Here is a 17453-nt window from a genome sequence, read left to right on the forward strand (position 1 = left end):
ACAAGCCACCTGTTTTCTAAAAGCAAACATCTGTTTCTTGTGACTTGAGGGACGCCATAGCTCAGCAATTAGATTCTCTGTAGAAAACTCGAGCGTTAGCGCTAGTGAAAGAAAATGAGCGGGCTATGCAAGTTGTAGCTTTCCCAAAATCCAATAAAAATTGCAATGTGCATATACTATTAATCAATGCTACGTAGCTTTCTGGAAACCAATAATTTTTTTGCGCACTATGGAATATACTTTTGTAGGGCTGCAAGGATGGAAATAAATCATTGTTTCTTTTTCAATCTTTCTACAACGTAACCACATTTCAAGCACAACTTTATTCGCAGCAATTGGTCACTGTAAACATCCTTTTAGGTCTATTCCATGTTTGCGTCTGGTATGTGATGGGAAGCGCCCCCCTCTAACCTAGCCGTGGCGATAGTTTGCACTTTGGAGTATGTGAACAGAGTGTTGTGCTATCTTGGCGATGTATTAATGACGTGAGAAACGATCGAGAAACTGCCTGACACGTTTTTCGAGGTGACATGTGAAAAGTTACGTTGGACGGACTCGCTAAGAATTCAGTTTCTCGTAATAAAGTGATGGAGTATCCACAAGGAGAAAGATCTTCCGCAACGACATTCTGGGAAACCTCACGCTACTTTCAGATTACAGTGGTTTCAATAGGCACAGAGTTGGTAATCGTACATGTATACCTTTGCGCCATCAAATTTGCAAGGTTTTGATAATACGCGGCGTATCTACACACACTGTAAACAAAAAAACACCCAGATGGGCGTTTTTTGCTTGTCCTCTAGCGCATTCCCTTTTGTACATCGTTTTCCTCCCATTGAATGGGTGTACGATAAAACTCCCATTGACATGGGCATTAATTGGGCACACAACGGGGGTACCGTAATACGCCCACTTCACCCCCTTCACCCCCATTTGACGGGGAGGTACAATGGGAGTTTTGTGAAGGAATCAAAGGCATTTTAGTTTAGGTGCGGCAAGCACGTAGCGAAATGCTTGGTGGCGCGGGTCCCGCGCTTACGCAGCACCAGACGGAACGCCGCAGGCCAAAATGACGAACGCCGGCGATCAAGGCTCAAGGGAACTAGCCCGTCCGTGAGCTGCCACCTGAGCAGGCGTCGCACCTGCTCGGAGCGAACGCCGGCGTCCGACACGGTGGCCTCCGGTATTCCGTCTGCTGCTGCATAGGCACGGCGTACCGCCACGAAGCATTTCGCCGCGGGCTCGCCACACGTGGTCCAATCGACGGCACACGGCCACCGCTGAATCGACCAAGTCACGCGCACAGGTGGTCCAATGGTGAATGAACCCGTCACCGCCCGTCTTCATTTTTTCCTTTCGCTGATCACAGAGCCCCTCGTTGCAAAGCTTTTATACAATCGTCCTATCGAAAATGCTAGTTACCGGAAGTGCCTCCGAGGCCAGCAAACGCCTTCGAGATCAGTTGCTACTTGCTGAAAGGAAAAATGCACGAGACACACACCGACAGCAAAGAAAATTTATTAAACATCAAATGTAAGAAATATATGTTCACTTTCGGGCCCAAAAGAAATCAAATTTCTGCCCCAGTAAAATAATTGTCTGGATTTTAAAAAAGAATACTGTACATTGTAGGCGTGCATGCCAGTTACTAGTATTCTACATGTCCTAACACAATGAAATTAGCAAATGAAAGAAATGCTAAGAAATCTTATCTCGTTTCATACTGAACTGTAACTACATAGCCATATGTTTGAACTGTTACTTTGCAGTGACACTCCACACTTTTGCACAGACTATATATTGAGCTTGCTTGACTAACAGTAAAACTCCATTTGGGCCTAGTTGGTACATAATTCTGAACTTAAACTGACAGTGCAAACACCTAAGACGGACCACAAAAGGCAGATACGGCACACACTGGCGCTAACTGACTTCTTTATTTCTTTGTCATCACTGCATATATAAACCCTAGGCCACACAACCGCACAGACTACATTACAGAGATCTACCAAATTACCGCATAAGCAAACGTAGGAAGTCAAATTCAGATGGGTGCAGGGACAAAGATATGTCACTGATGCAATTATCGCCTTGCCTTTTTATGTGGTAGGCCTCTAAGGCAAGCTGCGCATGCTCATTCTTGCTTTTGCCAAGAATCGACGTCCTATCAAGTCGTGTCTCACAACTGTTGTAAGGGTTTGCATGCGCAACAAGGTGCACTCCTCTACCTACATTCTTGTTTACTTTTTTGCGCATGTTCCCTGCGTGGTCCCTTAAATACATAAGGTAATTTATCAACTCAAGGGAGTAGCTTGCAGGCATAGTGTTCCTTTGGCTTTTTCTTCGCCGAACAAGCTTTTAAAGCTATGCTCACGCACCTGCGGAGAGAGCAGAGGAAGAGGCCAAATTCGGCATAGTGCTTCATACGTGTCGCGCGCTGTCGGCGTGGTTTACACCATTCCACTCTCATGTGGTAAGATATAGCTTGGCTAGATAGGGCATTGCGTCAATGAGCTACTCAGGGAACATGCGCAAAAAGTAAACAATGTAGAGAGAGCAGCGCATCTTGGTGCGCATATAAACTCTTGCAACAATTGTGAGGCACAACTTGACGGGACGTCGATTCTAGGCAAAAGCAAGAATGAGCATGCGCGGCCTACGATAGAGGCCTACCACATAAAAAGGCAAGGCCATAATTGCATCAGTGAGATATTTTTGTCCCTGCACCCATCTAAATTTGACTTCCTACGTTTGCTTATGTGATAATTTGGCAGATCTCTGTAATGTAATCTGATTGCCAGCACGGTTGCGTGGTCTAGGGTTTATATTGCATCGACAATGAAGAAACAAAGAAGTTGTTAGCCTCGATGTGTCGTATGTTCCTTTTGTGGTCCGTCTTAGGTGTTTGTGCTGTAAGTTTAAGTTGCTTGACTAAGCCATTCTAAATTAACAGTGGCTTGTATAATGAGGCTGATCAGTGGTATTTTGCATGGACTAGCACACAAATATGATAAATGCCAAAGTACTAAATTAAGAAATTGGGACTCAACACACAAACAAGCTACATAATTTAATGTAGTTATTGGGCTGTATTTCCGAGCAGGCTATTAAAAATAAACCGTATTTTACAAACCAGAACCCACCTGCTGATTATGAGGCGTGCCATAGCGAGTAACCCCGGATTAATTTGGACAACCTGGGGTTCTTTAACATGCACCTAAATTTAAGTACACGGGTGCTTTTGCATTTCACTCCCACTGAAATGCAGTTTTGTTTACGACTAGATTTGCGAAAGTTCCGAACAGGATCCCCCCTATATTTTTACAGTGGGCACTCTTTAAATGGAGCCTCAAGGGGCCAGGGAAATTGGTTCCATTTACCAGGCATTCTATTTAGTGCGAGACATTGCAGAGAGCCAACCAACCATCAGGATGGTGTCCTGTTTAAGCGGCAGTTTCGCTTAAGCGATTTTCGTTTATGAAGGTTCCACTGCAGTCCTTAATAGTGGATGAGTTGTGTTCTGCATGGACACTTTAGCATGGCTACCATGTTTAGTTGAATATTGTGCAAGCAGCAACATTTCACTGTACCCAGTGCAATATATAAAGCCAGCAATGTAACATGCTGCAAATGCAGCCACGAACAAGTAACTCCCCTATCATACCCAATAACAGCATCTTTAGACGAGATTAGTACTGGTTTCTCATGTTTAAGTGCCTTGTTTTCAGAAATCAAATCCTCCTGATCACATTGGTTTCCAATCGTGTCATTCCCCGAGCTGAGGTCATTTGAGATTGCATTTAATTGCACTTCAGATAGCATATTGGTCTTATTTAAAAAGCACATGGCATCACAGTAACCACCTAGATATAGAATTCAAGCTGCAACGCAGTAGCAGACATTCTGAGGTAGATGCCTAACTATTCTTTTGAATTGTGATGCATAATCAAAACACAGCTATGCAATTGCAGACAGGGCTGGTAGTGTAGCAACCAGGGCAGATTTAACGGACATACAGGAACAAGATTGTGTGAGCTTCGAATAAATATTCTCTCTGAGGAACCATGCTGTCCAGTTATAAAATGGGGATCGAAATAAAGTAGTTGGATAGCAAACCTGCATTTCATTAAGTAAATAAAATACTGTTCATGCTACCTTCCAGGGTGCACACTACATTCTCTTTCTTTGAATGTGAATTTGTTACCTTGCCATGGGTTGCCAAATGTATGGGTGTATTGTTGGTCGAGGGTGGGTATAGGTCTCAGGCTAGAGGAAATATTTCGACAAGGAGACTTGCCAGGTTGAACAACGAATGTCTCAGGCTGGAGCCATTTGGTTCCCTTGCAATGATGTTGGCTCCACCTTGAGACTTGTTTTGTTGGACAACTGTTGACAATTAATGTCGCCATCTTTTCATTTACCCTCGTCTTATTCAACCCATTGCTCCACGCAGGAGCTGCACTTTCATTAAGAATAAAAATATTAATGAGCTAAAAGGCTTTGTGCATGGCTGCGTCCCCAAGTGCAAAAATTCGTTTTCAATGAATGACAGAGTTGGTACCTTTCTTGAGAATTCAATAGGAAGAACCAAAAATTAAGCTAACAGACTGGTTATGACAACAAGTAAACATGAATTGATGTGGAGTGCCATTTCTTCATTTCACACCAGGCTTGGGGCCAGCCGGACTTCTTCCTAAAATTGAGAAAATTTTTCTAATTAATTACATATAAAGAGTATTCTCGCCATAACCTAAAAATTAAAAAAATGGTTATTTGGTTATTCATATTTAGTTGGGAACAGCGCGAAGAACACTGACGAAGTAAGAGCGTATGCAGTAATGACACATAGTGCTGGCTGACTACAGATTTAATATTAGAACAGTCATACAGGTTAAGTACTTTGGAATGCTTCCTAAAAGCCATAAAAAACCAAAGCAGGAAGCAGTTGTACGAAATAATGTATGTGCATGAAAAATGCACCTGATCATCGGCTTGCAGATATGTGTGCCATTTACTTGTCAGTTAACAAAACGTGTTACACTGAAACATTTCTCCTACAATTTGGCAATTCTGTGGGCATTGATTATTGCTTGAGTCAGTTGGTTGCTGTTGTTACTGCTACTAGTGTATAGTGAAGCGTAATGTAGATGGGGAAGTGCTACTGACAGCTACGAACATTGGCAAATTTTGCTGCACCAGGATAATGCACGCATTGTCCTGCTGCAGCAAAACTTTCCAGTAAACTTTCACAGTTCTCTGTAGTACTTTCCCACCTGTCTCGCCTCACACTGTTTCATCTATAGAGCTTCACCATACTATAATATGCGCCACCAACTGACACAAAATTCTACCCTTCTGAAGTTCCTACTGCTCCTTCGCACTCGTCACATTCAGGCTGCCAGCCATACTGAGCCCAATGTAGTATAACTGCATGGACTGGCAGCTTCTGTCATGGATTTACTCTGGTGTAATGGCACCACAGAATCAAACAAAGACAAAGACATGCAGGACACAAGTGCTTAACCTCAACTCTGGCTTTAATATGAAAACAGACATATACAACACGTAGTGACACGAAGTGACGTTATTAATTCAAAAACAAGTTCTTCGTGCAATTTATTTGAGAATGACCGATGCATTTGTCCTTTTCACGCTAATCTGCCAAAGCTTAATTATCTTATGTACATTTGCTCATAATTTCTGGCAACGAGTTTCGAAGAACACTGGAACGAACCACTCTATTTTGCAGTGCATCACAATGTGCGGATGAGAGTTGTTGCACACAAACTTCATTAGCCTCAATCTCAAATTATTACAATGCGTGTCTATGCAATGCAAGCATGACTGGATAGGAATGGCAGACTGTACATAACCTCCGTTGCACAGTGCAACGCCTGCAAATTGTGCTGCACACAACAAACAAGTTAGTTTGTTTTCCTGGCTTCAGTCTTTTTTTCTCATCAGAGCAAATTTCTATTCACATGTTTCATACAAAAAAAAATGTTTGCCCGTAGGGACCAGCTACACAATTACTCACGAAAATCCCAAATGCATACGAAACAACTGCAACCACTTCTTTACTTCATCATCTCATTCATTATATTCCCTAGTCATGCCTTATTTAGTTGCGCAAATCCTTTTTCTCAGGCCCTTGTTAGGAGAGTTTTGTGCTGCAACAAAAGGCAGAAGCCAAAAAAAGAAAGAGGTTGGTTGTGGCTTGAAGCACAATACGCATCTAGTGAGCTAGGCCGCAAGCGTTGCGTAGTCTGCTGCCATCACAAGGCCGTGCCTACATCGGACAGATGGGATGCTCTATTGCGAAATCAGGGAGATTGAGGCAGTATGAGTCATCTGTGTGAAACAACCCTCCCTCACACAATGGTAAATGCTGCAAAGAATGTGACCGCGGTCCTGTGTTCCACAAAACTTGCGGTGTAGCGAGGTATTATGACCTGACAACACGCAACGTAATTGTGGTTTGCAACATTTAAGAAGAATGATAAATGTATCAGTGATCCATTAGTTGCACTGCATAAAGAATTTCTTTTAACAGATATCATCACATAATGTTTCCACCTGTTATTAAATATTGCGTTTCCTTATTTTAAAGCTTGAAGTGAGATCCGGTGCTTGTGTCATGCGTACATATCTTTCTTCTTTTACTTTTTGTGGTGCCAATACACCAGAATTTGTATTACCAAATGGCCACACTGCTTTTGTCCCGTTATAGTGGTGCTTGCAAAGCCTCGCAAACAGCAGCCTATTTGGTCAAAACGTGCTTTTGTACATATGCTTTTCCAAAAAGAAAAGCTGCGAAAAGGTAACAGAATCAACAGCAGTAGGTTAAATCCACTGCAATGCTTTACTTTTCTGCCTTTATTATTCGTTACACCTAAGTGGATAAGCCAGAGTGTGAATGTTACAGAAATGCACCAAATAAGTTGTTGAAATTATGCAAAAATGTTAACGCAACTAAGCATAGATTTATGTGCAATAATAGACACCACTCAGTTTCTTTCCTTCTGACGCAAACGTAGTATATCTTATTTTTTTGGCATGAAGAAAAGCATATGTAGACCAGACAATATTTGAATGAGAGCCTTCACGATTAAGCACCACTATGTGACCATTAGGGTACATACACTCTAAATAGTACAGATGACGTCCCGAATATCACAAGTGCAACATGTTAGCGAAAGCAGTAACCATTAACCCCGAAACTAATCAAATCCCACAAAAAAATGGCTGTGGCTTAAATAAGGTTAAGCCCAGGATGCGAAGCATACTAGCCTTTATTTTAGTTGTTGAACCACTGTTTAGCCTGGTGAACTGCTGTTGCTTGGCTATATTTGGTTCGGCTAGACGAAGAAACAACTCACGCAGGCGAGCGCAGGAGCTGAGACCCGGCTATGTAGCTACGCGGCCGCAAGCGAGCGCACGAGTTGAGCCTCCGCTTTTGCAGCTGTTATGACGTCATATGGTAGCTACGCGGCCGCGCGCGGCGCAGCAAGGAAGAGCGTGGTTGTGCGGCTAGTATGCTTCGCATAATAACAAAAAAGAGATGTATGTGTCAGTGCAGCACCTGTATTCTGAAGTTACAGGAAAGTGGCATGCTTGTTAACAAACCTACAACCAAGGCACATTTGTATGTGGCCAATCCCTGCCTCTTTATGTGCTTTCGTGCCTTTGACAAGGTGTTACTAGATATTTATTTGCTTGTCTGTTGTAAAAACACATCAATTATCAGGTCCGTGCACAGTGCACCATGCCATTTATCTATGTGGACTCACTTTGTCTCCTTAGCACTGCTCTCACCTGTTCAGAACTAACAATCGCAAAAAGAATTGTTCTACTTAAATCTACATGCCTGAACATGTGGGTTCTGCAGTTGAAATAAGGTAATTATAAGTAAAACAAATGATATGTTCTGATGAACTTTGTTTTCATAATCTAATTGTTTATTTGGACACATAACCAGTCAGATCATTTGCACTAACACAAGAAAACAAATTCAACACACTGGTTTATACTGGTTGGTGCTCTTTTGACTTTAGTACACACTGAACAAACGACAGGCAGTGAGAAATACCAACAACCACTAACTTCCAGACGGCATTATTGGTCACATGTGCACAGATATAGCTACAAAAACCCAAACGAAAGTAAACAAAGAAAAAACTACATTTTAACAGAAAAAGAACAAGACAAAACAAATTTCTTCTGGTAGCTAAGTCACAATCAAGGTGCAAATGCCAGCTATAGTTTGGCAAGCACGCATTTAGTTATTTTGCTCAGTCGCTCAATATCACAATTTCTTGTTTGACAGCAACACTGCCGGGACATCTGTGCTTATCTTTATTGCACATGCCATTTTTGCTCGCCCCAACATGCCTTTCTTTCAGCATGGAAAAAACATCTTAGATAGACGAAACAAGGCAAAAATGGCTGCTTATGCATTTGCATGATATTCCAACTGAGAGGGGTGAGAAGTAATAAAATGTTCTACTTTCATAATTTTTCTACCATGTGCATAACATTTCTCAATAGGAATGAAGCAATGAATAAAGGGAAAGTCAGACATCCACCCGTTCGTAGCAATCGCTACAAAGGAAACCCATACAGGTTCCTCGAAAGAAAAGCCTCATAGTTCAAGAAAAATTCGTCCTGGTCCGGGACTCGAAACCAGGACCACCGTCTTTCCGGCGTAGCCGCTCTACCATCTGAGCAAACCAGGCGGCTAGCAGATGGCAGGGCGAAATCGAATTTGTCGACAACACAAAGCAAAGGCAAGAGTTTGACGTAGTAGTTCTGCGGAAACCCGCAAGGTGGAGAGAAGTAATGAATAAAGGGAAAATCCTGGTTAGCTCAGATCGTAGACTGGCTGCCCCGGAAAGGCGGTGGTTCCGGGTTCGAGTCCCGGACCAGGACGAATTTTTCTTCAACTATGAGGCCTTTCTTTCGAGGAATCCGTATGGGTTTCCTTTGTAGCGATTGCTACGAACGGGTGGATGTCTGACTTTCCCTTTATTCATTGCTTCTCTCCACCTTGCGGGTTTCCGCAGAACTACTACGCCAAACTCTTGCCTTTGCTTTGTGTTGTCGACAAATTCGACTTCGCCCTGCCATCTGCTAGCCGCCTGGTTAGCTCAAATGGTAGAGCGGCTGCCCCGGAAAGGCGGTGGTCCCGGGTTCGAGTCCCGGACCAGGACGAATTTTTCTTCAACTACGAGGCCTTTCTTTCGAGGAATCCGTATGGGTTTCCTTTGTAGCGATTGCTACGAACGGGTGGATGTCTGACTTTCCCTTTATTCATTGCTTCATTCCTATTGAGAAATGTTATGCACATGGTAGAAAAATTATGAAAGTAGAACATTTTATTACTTCTCACCCCTCTCAGTTGGAATATCATGCAAATGCATAAGCAGCCATTTTTGCCTTTTTTCGTCTAAGATGTTTTTTTCATGCTGAAAGAAAGGCATGTGTTTAAAGAATAAGCTTGGTTGCAACATGTAAAGGAATTGTGTAATGTGACAAAGGTTGCTGAAATCAAAATATATTTGTGATTTCCTTGCGACTAGAACACTCAAAAGGAAAACGACCTTTTAAACACACTAAGAAAAAGCCACAGCACACGCACGCATACTAAGCCAGGGACTAGTATATCAAACTGATATGAGAAGACTTTCAAAAAAGAATCTTTCCCGGTTTGGTCAAATTTTTAAAACAATGGTTAACACCTGGCCCCACACCTTAAATCTAGAAGAAATAAAGTTCTTAAGTTACTCTGTGTTCTTTCTTGAACCCAACAAATCTGCCTAGAAAAATGGGTCAAGTCTACATCTGTGGCAAGGTGTTAACAAGAAACTCGCTTTAGCTGGCTGCAGTGCTCCCTGCGATGAATATTCAGGCAGAAAATTGTTACTCCAATATGACTGTGCCCCCAAGAAAACCAAATGTGGTAGACTACATCAATGCACATGGGAAAATCTTTAGTCCATGCTTGCTGGCACTCTGTCTGTATTGGCCTCTAGAATAATTGTGGCCCCCACGTGCTGTAATCTTTCCGTGGCATAGAAAACAACATTGTGTGATACCAGCTGTGAAGTGTTAATCAGTTTAATCAGCAGTTTAATCATGGCAGCAGTTTATTCACAGTTACTTCCAAGCGTTTACATGTTTTAAGCATTGCTTGTGGGCATCTTGGCTCCAAAACAACCTAGACCTTACATCTCAGTCTGGTGTGTAGTGTAACAAAGGCTTTTATTGGAGCAACTTGATGCTTTTATATTAGTTATTCAGTTGGCACGATCTTTCACAAAAGAGCTATAGGCAATTTTGCTGCAATAACCCTACTGTTTCTATAGCTTTTGTCGTGGGGAGTGCGGCTTGCCCCTTTTGTCAGAGTTCTTGCTGAACGACCATTTATTGTCAGTCTGTTATATGTGGAACTTGAACAGCTTATATCTTTCTCCTCAATCCACACATCTGCTGCACTTCTGCCAGCATCTCTAGGCAGGGTTTCCTAGGTATACTTTGTGGCGCAAAATACAATTCTTGAAAAGGGACAGAAAAAAGGAAGACAGTGAAGTGCCAAACCACCAACTGTTTAATGACAGCCTGAACAAACGTATAGAAGAAAATACAACTTCCGCTCATGCGCAGGGAGCCAAGGTGTGACAGAACAACATGGTCATGATAGCATACTTTGGGTGAAGCACATTTCTGCGGAATATAGTACGATAGATGTATCGCTGACACAATCAGACCCTTTCTTTTTAATATAAAATGCTTCCAACAACTCCCTTGCAGTTCTGCAGAAATTTGCAGAAATGTGCTTTTTTCCGCAGAAATGTGCTTCATCCAAAGTGTGTTATCGCGACCATGCTGCTCTGTCGCACCTAGGCTCCCTGCGCTTGAGCGGAAGTTGTATTTTCTTCTATATGTTTGTTCAGGCTGTCATTAAACAGTTGGTAGTTTGGCACTTCACTGTCTTCCTTTCTTCTGTCCCTTTCAAGAAATGTATTTTGCGCCACAAAGTATACCTAGGAAATCTAAGCACCAACTTGCCAAGACGAAGTCCTTTTGGAACATCTACACAGGGTGTTCTGACTAATGTCATACAAGTGAGCACACTACAAACCTTGCGTACATCGTTTTCATGACTCTTTCGATGACCACATTTCGTTTTCAGTGACTTTATCAACTAAGTATCTAGCGGCAGCTTGAACATAGGCACTCATGAGAACTCGCACCAGGCTTGGTCGAATACGTCCAGCACTGCATCACTGAGTAGTGAACCACGCTGTAAGAGTTGGCAACTAAATTGCCACCTTGAGATTGAAACTTTTCAACCTTACAATCAAGGCTTCAATTGCCCAGCCAGCGAGCTGCAGCAAAGGTGTGAACTATAGTCATCTAATGTCACATTCTATGTAATAGCGATAGCAGCTGATCTCTCTAGTGGTGGCCCTCAAGGCCAACAGGCATCCCTTTCTGTGCACGTGCTTGTGTAGGACTAGGCAGATGGTGCCAGTTTGTTCTTCAGCATTAACACTATATTCACGCTGTATCGGGAACACATTTTCTTACTCACTGCAATAGCCCTTGAACCTACACAATTGCCACCAAGAGTCCTTTGTCCACCAACCTTTCCTTTGCCATGTCATTTGCTTCTGCCTTGATGTCATGGAGCAACTTCAGCTAGCTGAAGCATTGATGTTGTTTGAGTACCCACACAGCCTTCCAGTTTTCCAACCTGAACGTTGCTTCATTAAAAGCTGACATGATTTGATCTCAGCAGACAGATCAGAGTTAAAAAAGAACACTCATAAGCTTCTTTCAAAGTCACTCTAACCTCGTGAATAATCCCGGGCCTTTTGATGTGTTATTCAGCATTGTCCAAAGCAAGTTGGCTCTTAAAAATCAAAATAACTTTGTGAGGGAAGCTACTGGGCTACCTGTCTCTTCAGCGAGCCTGAAATGTTTCCTAGCCATCAAAGCAAGAGCGCAAAAAAACGACAATGAAAAGTGTGGCAGACAAAATGTTCATGTAAATCCATATGTTTATGGACTGTTACACTAACTGAAAAAGATAGTGGCTTCCCAGTACAGTCTTGATGTACGTAGTTGTTTCGGTCACGAACAAACAGCCAGTTGCCCAGTCCTGCACAAGCACAGTGAAGATGCTTATGGATTAAAATTTGTTGTGTGTGCATGTGGTGCAGTGTACCACATTTCATTTTCCTGAGGCTGCAGTACACTGGGAAGACTGGTTGCTACTTCAATAGGAAGCCCTTACAGTATTGCAGCCCTTTGTTCAGATCTTGCTGCAGATTGTATCAAATGTGAATGCATACTGTTTCAAGTTCAGTTCAAGCAATTAGACCGAGTAACCCAAGAAATACTTCAAGCCTCCAAAACGTTTTAATACAGTCCCTAGTTTAGTACAGGTTTTCGCCTGATGTTTTGTCTTCTACGGTATAATGCTGTGTATAAGGCTTGCTAGGTACTAGTGGTTTGATGTGCACACTCTCTTGTGTTGCTATAATTATAACTTGTAACAAAGATTTTCCTTCCTCACAAACGTTTAGACACAGTGCCTGTGAGCTCATCTTCTAACCTGTTTTTCATTCGATCTGTGCATTTACATCGAACGAAAACTACAAAATATCAGTACAGAGAATCGCAAAAGAACACACCTGCGTAACGATTCTGCAGAGATCGTTGGAGTGGTCAGTGACAGGATGCAACACCGGTAGAAAGGCACCCTGAGGTAAAGCAAAATAACAATCGTTGTAAGATGCGGATCAAAAATTTTATTCTGTGAGGCTTTTGGCATGTATACTAATTACTACATTTGTATGTAAAATGGTTTTGCAGAATAGCTGAGCAAGGTTAACGTCTCGCCCTGTGACTGTCAGCCAGTGCTACTCATGGCAATGGTGACAAATATGGCACATCCTTTCAAATGGAACTTTTGTGCATTACATGAATTGAACTTAGGTTCACATAATACATGACACCTGTGGTTAGAAGGATGTGTTGCATGCCGCACCAACGCCACAAGTGGCACTGCCCAACACTTCCAGGGCCAGACTTAGTACATAAACAATAAAAATGTGCAACAAAGTGAACAGGTGGACAGCTGCTGCTATAACTCAAAGATTACATGCACCATGCTGATGTGAATTCAGCTCCCATCAGGATAGAGTTGCCCTTTGGTGCACTTCATTTCTCTTCCTCTTTTGTTTTCATTGCATGCTGGTGCCATATGGTAATAATGAACAAAAAGTAAGCACCTCAGTTCCCATTCTTGTTTTGCTACATGCTGTAAAGTCATCCAAATGCGACTCTTAAGGATGTACTTTAGCCATTTTGTCTTGACTATTTTTCGCTTGGCTTCACTACACCTTAATGTAGTGCAAATTATAGAGAATGCTTACAAAAAAACCTACTCCACAAAATAACACCTTCAATTAAAATTAGTCTATGGCTTTGAGATGTGCACATACATATTTTATACATGGTTACAATGAAAATATAAATGACTGTTCTAATACGCATACTTAGCATACTGCATAGCAGTCACCTGGTTCCAAAATGTTTCTTTCTTATCACACATAGGACGGCCACAACTATAAATTTATTTCTGGGAGCGACTTAAGTCACGTCCAAAACCTTCATAGTGCAATCAATGAAAATTTTAGAAGTTAAAGCAGTTAGACATAAACACGGCCAACAGTTTTGAGGTGTTAAATAATGAACTGTTATGGAATATGGCAGTAGAAGGCCATGCACCTGAAACATAGGTACTGTTTATCATATAAGCCCATTTTTTATATTCTTGCTTACTTTCCTAGGGATTGCATCGAACAGTTCGCTGATGTGTAAATTTTGCTACATGACTGTATCGTATTGACTGTATCGTATATCGTATCTTTTCACATTTGGCTTACTGCAGCTTTATGCACATGCAAATGGGCCACTACTACCTTCAGGTGAAGGCCAAGCACTATGCTGTCCAACATACATGCATTTTACAACACCGAACAGTAGACTTAGAGAATGAGCAACTCCTTTAAAAAGTGCAGTTCTTTGGACACACATTGATATATATCTGGAAAACAAAGATTTTTGCTAAAATGATAACTTCATCTAATTGGTACTGAGCATAATGCATCATGCAAGAAACTTGCATATACGGGGCACCGCTATAGACACTGCGACCTCTGCAGTTTTTTCACAATCTGGCATAATGTGCTCAAGCTGCCTGTAAACACTGGAGGGTGTCTATGATACATTAAGAAGCTCAGCAAACTTGAGAAGGACCTAAAATGAAGGTCAGAGAAGCAAAGCAAATTTTTAACCATTCCTCTTTATGTTGCTATGAATGTGAAGGTGCCAGCAAATGATGTATTTGAACTGTGTTTTTGATGGTGCAATACTAGAGAGCACATTTTTGCAATAATGTGACAGAGAAGAATGACAGAAACTAACTTAATGAATATTATTCTAAACTTGCACGAGGGATTCGTCATTATGCTGATGCACACACCTGCATATCTCTACTGTGAAGTCTTGTTTCGGTTTCCTATTTTATTTTCACATAGTAATTTACATCATACACTTGTCCTGAAATACATCACGTTAGGCTCCTTCAGTATTTTTTTTTCTTACTGGAACACACATGCCTATACAGGGCACACACTCAAATACATGCAAAGCTGCCACGGGACTGGCCATTTGAGGTCGACATGTTTGTACAGCGCAAAAAACAAGGACTGAAGGAAGAACACAACACAGGTGCTGTCACACACACACTCAAGGCACTCTGCGGGATTCTCAGGCTTCTTTCATGCTCCTACAAACACGTTATGTAGCACATATTGAGCCACAGAAAGCTGTACTGGAAAATGTTCACGTTGCACTACAATTTTATAATTGAGACTTTTTATCTAATTATAATATCTGAGTTGATTATTTGATTAAGAATAATTAGGTAATTAGGCAAAATGCAGAAAATCTAAGTATTTCCAAGAGACAGGAAACAACATTACCTAGTTTCTGTGCAGCTAGGTGGCACATGCATATTTTTTAAGGTTGCTAAAGTTACGTGGGATAATCTGCATACGTCCCATGGAACAGGTGTCACACCAATCACTCTAAGTGATACCGCTAAACTAGCCATTGCACTTAAAACATATAGTGTAATAAAAGTAAACTCTAAGTAAGAGCATACCAAGACCTCTATTGCTGAAAAGGGAAACTGATGGGAGGCGACTGATCTCTGGTTATGAAGCTGCTTCATCCTCACAGCTGGCAACGAAACGGCCGCAACCACAGTCCTGAAATAAAAGAGAAAAAGTTGACACTACAATGATCACATGGAACACGAAAAAGCTGGTCGCCAGTTTATCTTGGAGAGCATCTGATGCTACATTAGGTTTTGTATATATGTCAGCTTATTGTTAAACTAAGCTTGCCAAAATTTTATACCTTAATGGCTTTGCTCTTTACCAACTAAACCCTTTGCCTAACTCATACACTTATGCACTACTTAAGCTATGAGATGTTTACTGATCTCTTACAATGAATGGCTTCTAAGACAAATTATTTCACACAAAAGGATGCATAACTTATGAGTGTTACTGACATTGAATACCAAGGTATTACCTTTTTATAATAGACGATGGCAGACTTCAAGCACATTTTTCTCACAGATACAGGTTGATCGGTCTGCCTTTATTTTTTCACCAGCAGTAGAAATGTTGTTATTAATATTTGTGCAATATAGGATGATGCTATGATGTGTGATATGATCCTGAGTTGAAAAGCGCCACTTTTTTGTGTGAATTTGGCACCTAGAATTCAAAACTCAATATCTGTACCCAATACGCAACGGCAAAGCAGCAAAGTAATTAAACAATAAACAAGTCCAGGTATCCAGTGCACAGCGCCAGCTGTTGAATAACAACATTGCACAAGCATCGACTGTATAGATGTAGCGTAGTATGTGCACGGCAGGCGTAGTGGCGGCCTCCATCAAAGAACACAGCCATGGAGCGACGCGCCCGTATGAGCCCTCGCCGGCAATTCTATCGCGTAAATTGATATATCCCGTCACGGCGCAGGCATCGTTTTCTGGCCGCCGAGGTGCCGGCGCCACTGGTACTCACCTGCTCCGGCCGCCGAGGTTCAAGTGACGGCGTATCCAGTAATCTGAATAAAAGAAGGACACTGTTACCGCCAAGCAGTACGCTAACTATAAACTATAAAGCGTTTCTTATACTCTGGCCGGCAGTTCATGCGGCGTTGAACCGTAGTGCCGTTGGAAGCTCACCACACGCTTTTAATACCACAAACGCGCCGCCGACATTTCACGCCCGTAGATCAAAGTCGACGGGCGCAGGCTCTACATGCTACACGCCGCAGTCGCACACTCCCTGCACAATCAGCGGCGTGGGCGCGAAGAGACACAGACGATAGCACGGAGCGTACTGGCAAATCTGCACAATGCGCGCTTAGTGAGCGACCTACTGCACACAATCGCACGAGCTAGGGGACTGGCGCCGCGTACGCGCCAGCTAGCAGATACCGCGCACGAAGAAGCGCCGCCGGTTCTCGCTCAAATGATCGCTGTACAAACACTCACACACGCGCACCGCAGTAAACCCTTAACGAGCCGCCACACTTTCAGGCCGCGGTTAGGCGGTGAAGCTTAGCTCACCTCGCACTGCACATAACTATGTGGTAGTGGCTTGCGCTTCGGGGAACATGTCGAATGCTCACATCCACCCAATTAAAGACGCGGCACAGTCCCTCATCATGTAAAATTCTAATGTTTAAGTACACTCGCTTGACCCTAAACACTCAAGTCACCTCGATTACGACAAAGCTCGAAGAAACAGAGTGATCGTGCAAAATGGTTGTAGACGGCCAACTGTCGCGCCATGTTGTACTGAGACCTTCAATAAGTCATATCAGCGCGTCTCCTCACTTAGAACATATGCACACTCATAGAACATGTAATAATCGTTCAAAGTCACTTACCGTGGAGTCTTGAGGGTTCAAAGCAGTGTGAAACATCAACCACGGTAGAAGAATGTGCAGCCGCTGACAAATAGCTGAACTTTCAACGCGCGCGCGCGAGCGCTCCGAAGGCTTGTGTTCCTCCGCGCGTAGTTCCGACTTTCGGCGACCTCTGCAGCACCAAGGCGCGGCCACTCCGAACAGAAAAACAGCGCCGACACACATTGCGCGGGATATTTCGAATCTGACTGCAGAAATAATCTACTGAAATTGTCGCTGCGGCTGCCTGCCTTATTGGTCACGGCTGTCTATTTGGCTCGTATCAGATATGGGTGTATTTCAACACTCCCACTTTCCCGTACGCCACCGTTATTCCTTGAAAACCCCCATTTTACAACCGCAATGTCCCTTCAAATGGGGCCGGG

At 42.6% G+C, this 17453-nt stretch overlaps 1 long non-coding RNA gene across 1 annotated transcript; it reads right to left on the reverse strand.

The window, feature by feature from the left end:
- Positions 1-1496: 1496 nt before the first annotated feature.
- On the reverse strand, positions 1497-17158 carry LOC135908809 (uncharacterized). The gene is made up of 5 exons (XR_010566431.1): positions 17050-17158; positions 16176-16218; positions 15239-15344; positions 12699-12767; positions 1497-4693 (listed from the first exon to the last, which is right to left on the reverse strand). It is a non-coding gene; the product is annotated as an uncharacterized lncRNA (long non-coding RNA).
- Positions 17159-17453: the final 295 nt, after the last annotated feature.

This window comes from Dermacentor albipictus, chromosome 1 (assembly GCF_038994185.2).
Source record: "Dermacentor albipictus isolate Rhodes 1998 colony chromosome 1, USDA_Dalb.pri_finalv2, whole genome shotgun sequence".
Classification (NCBI taxonomy): Eukaryota; Metazoa; Arthropoda; class Arachnida; order Ixodida; family Ixodidae; genus Dermacentor; species Dermacentor albipictus.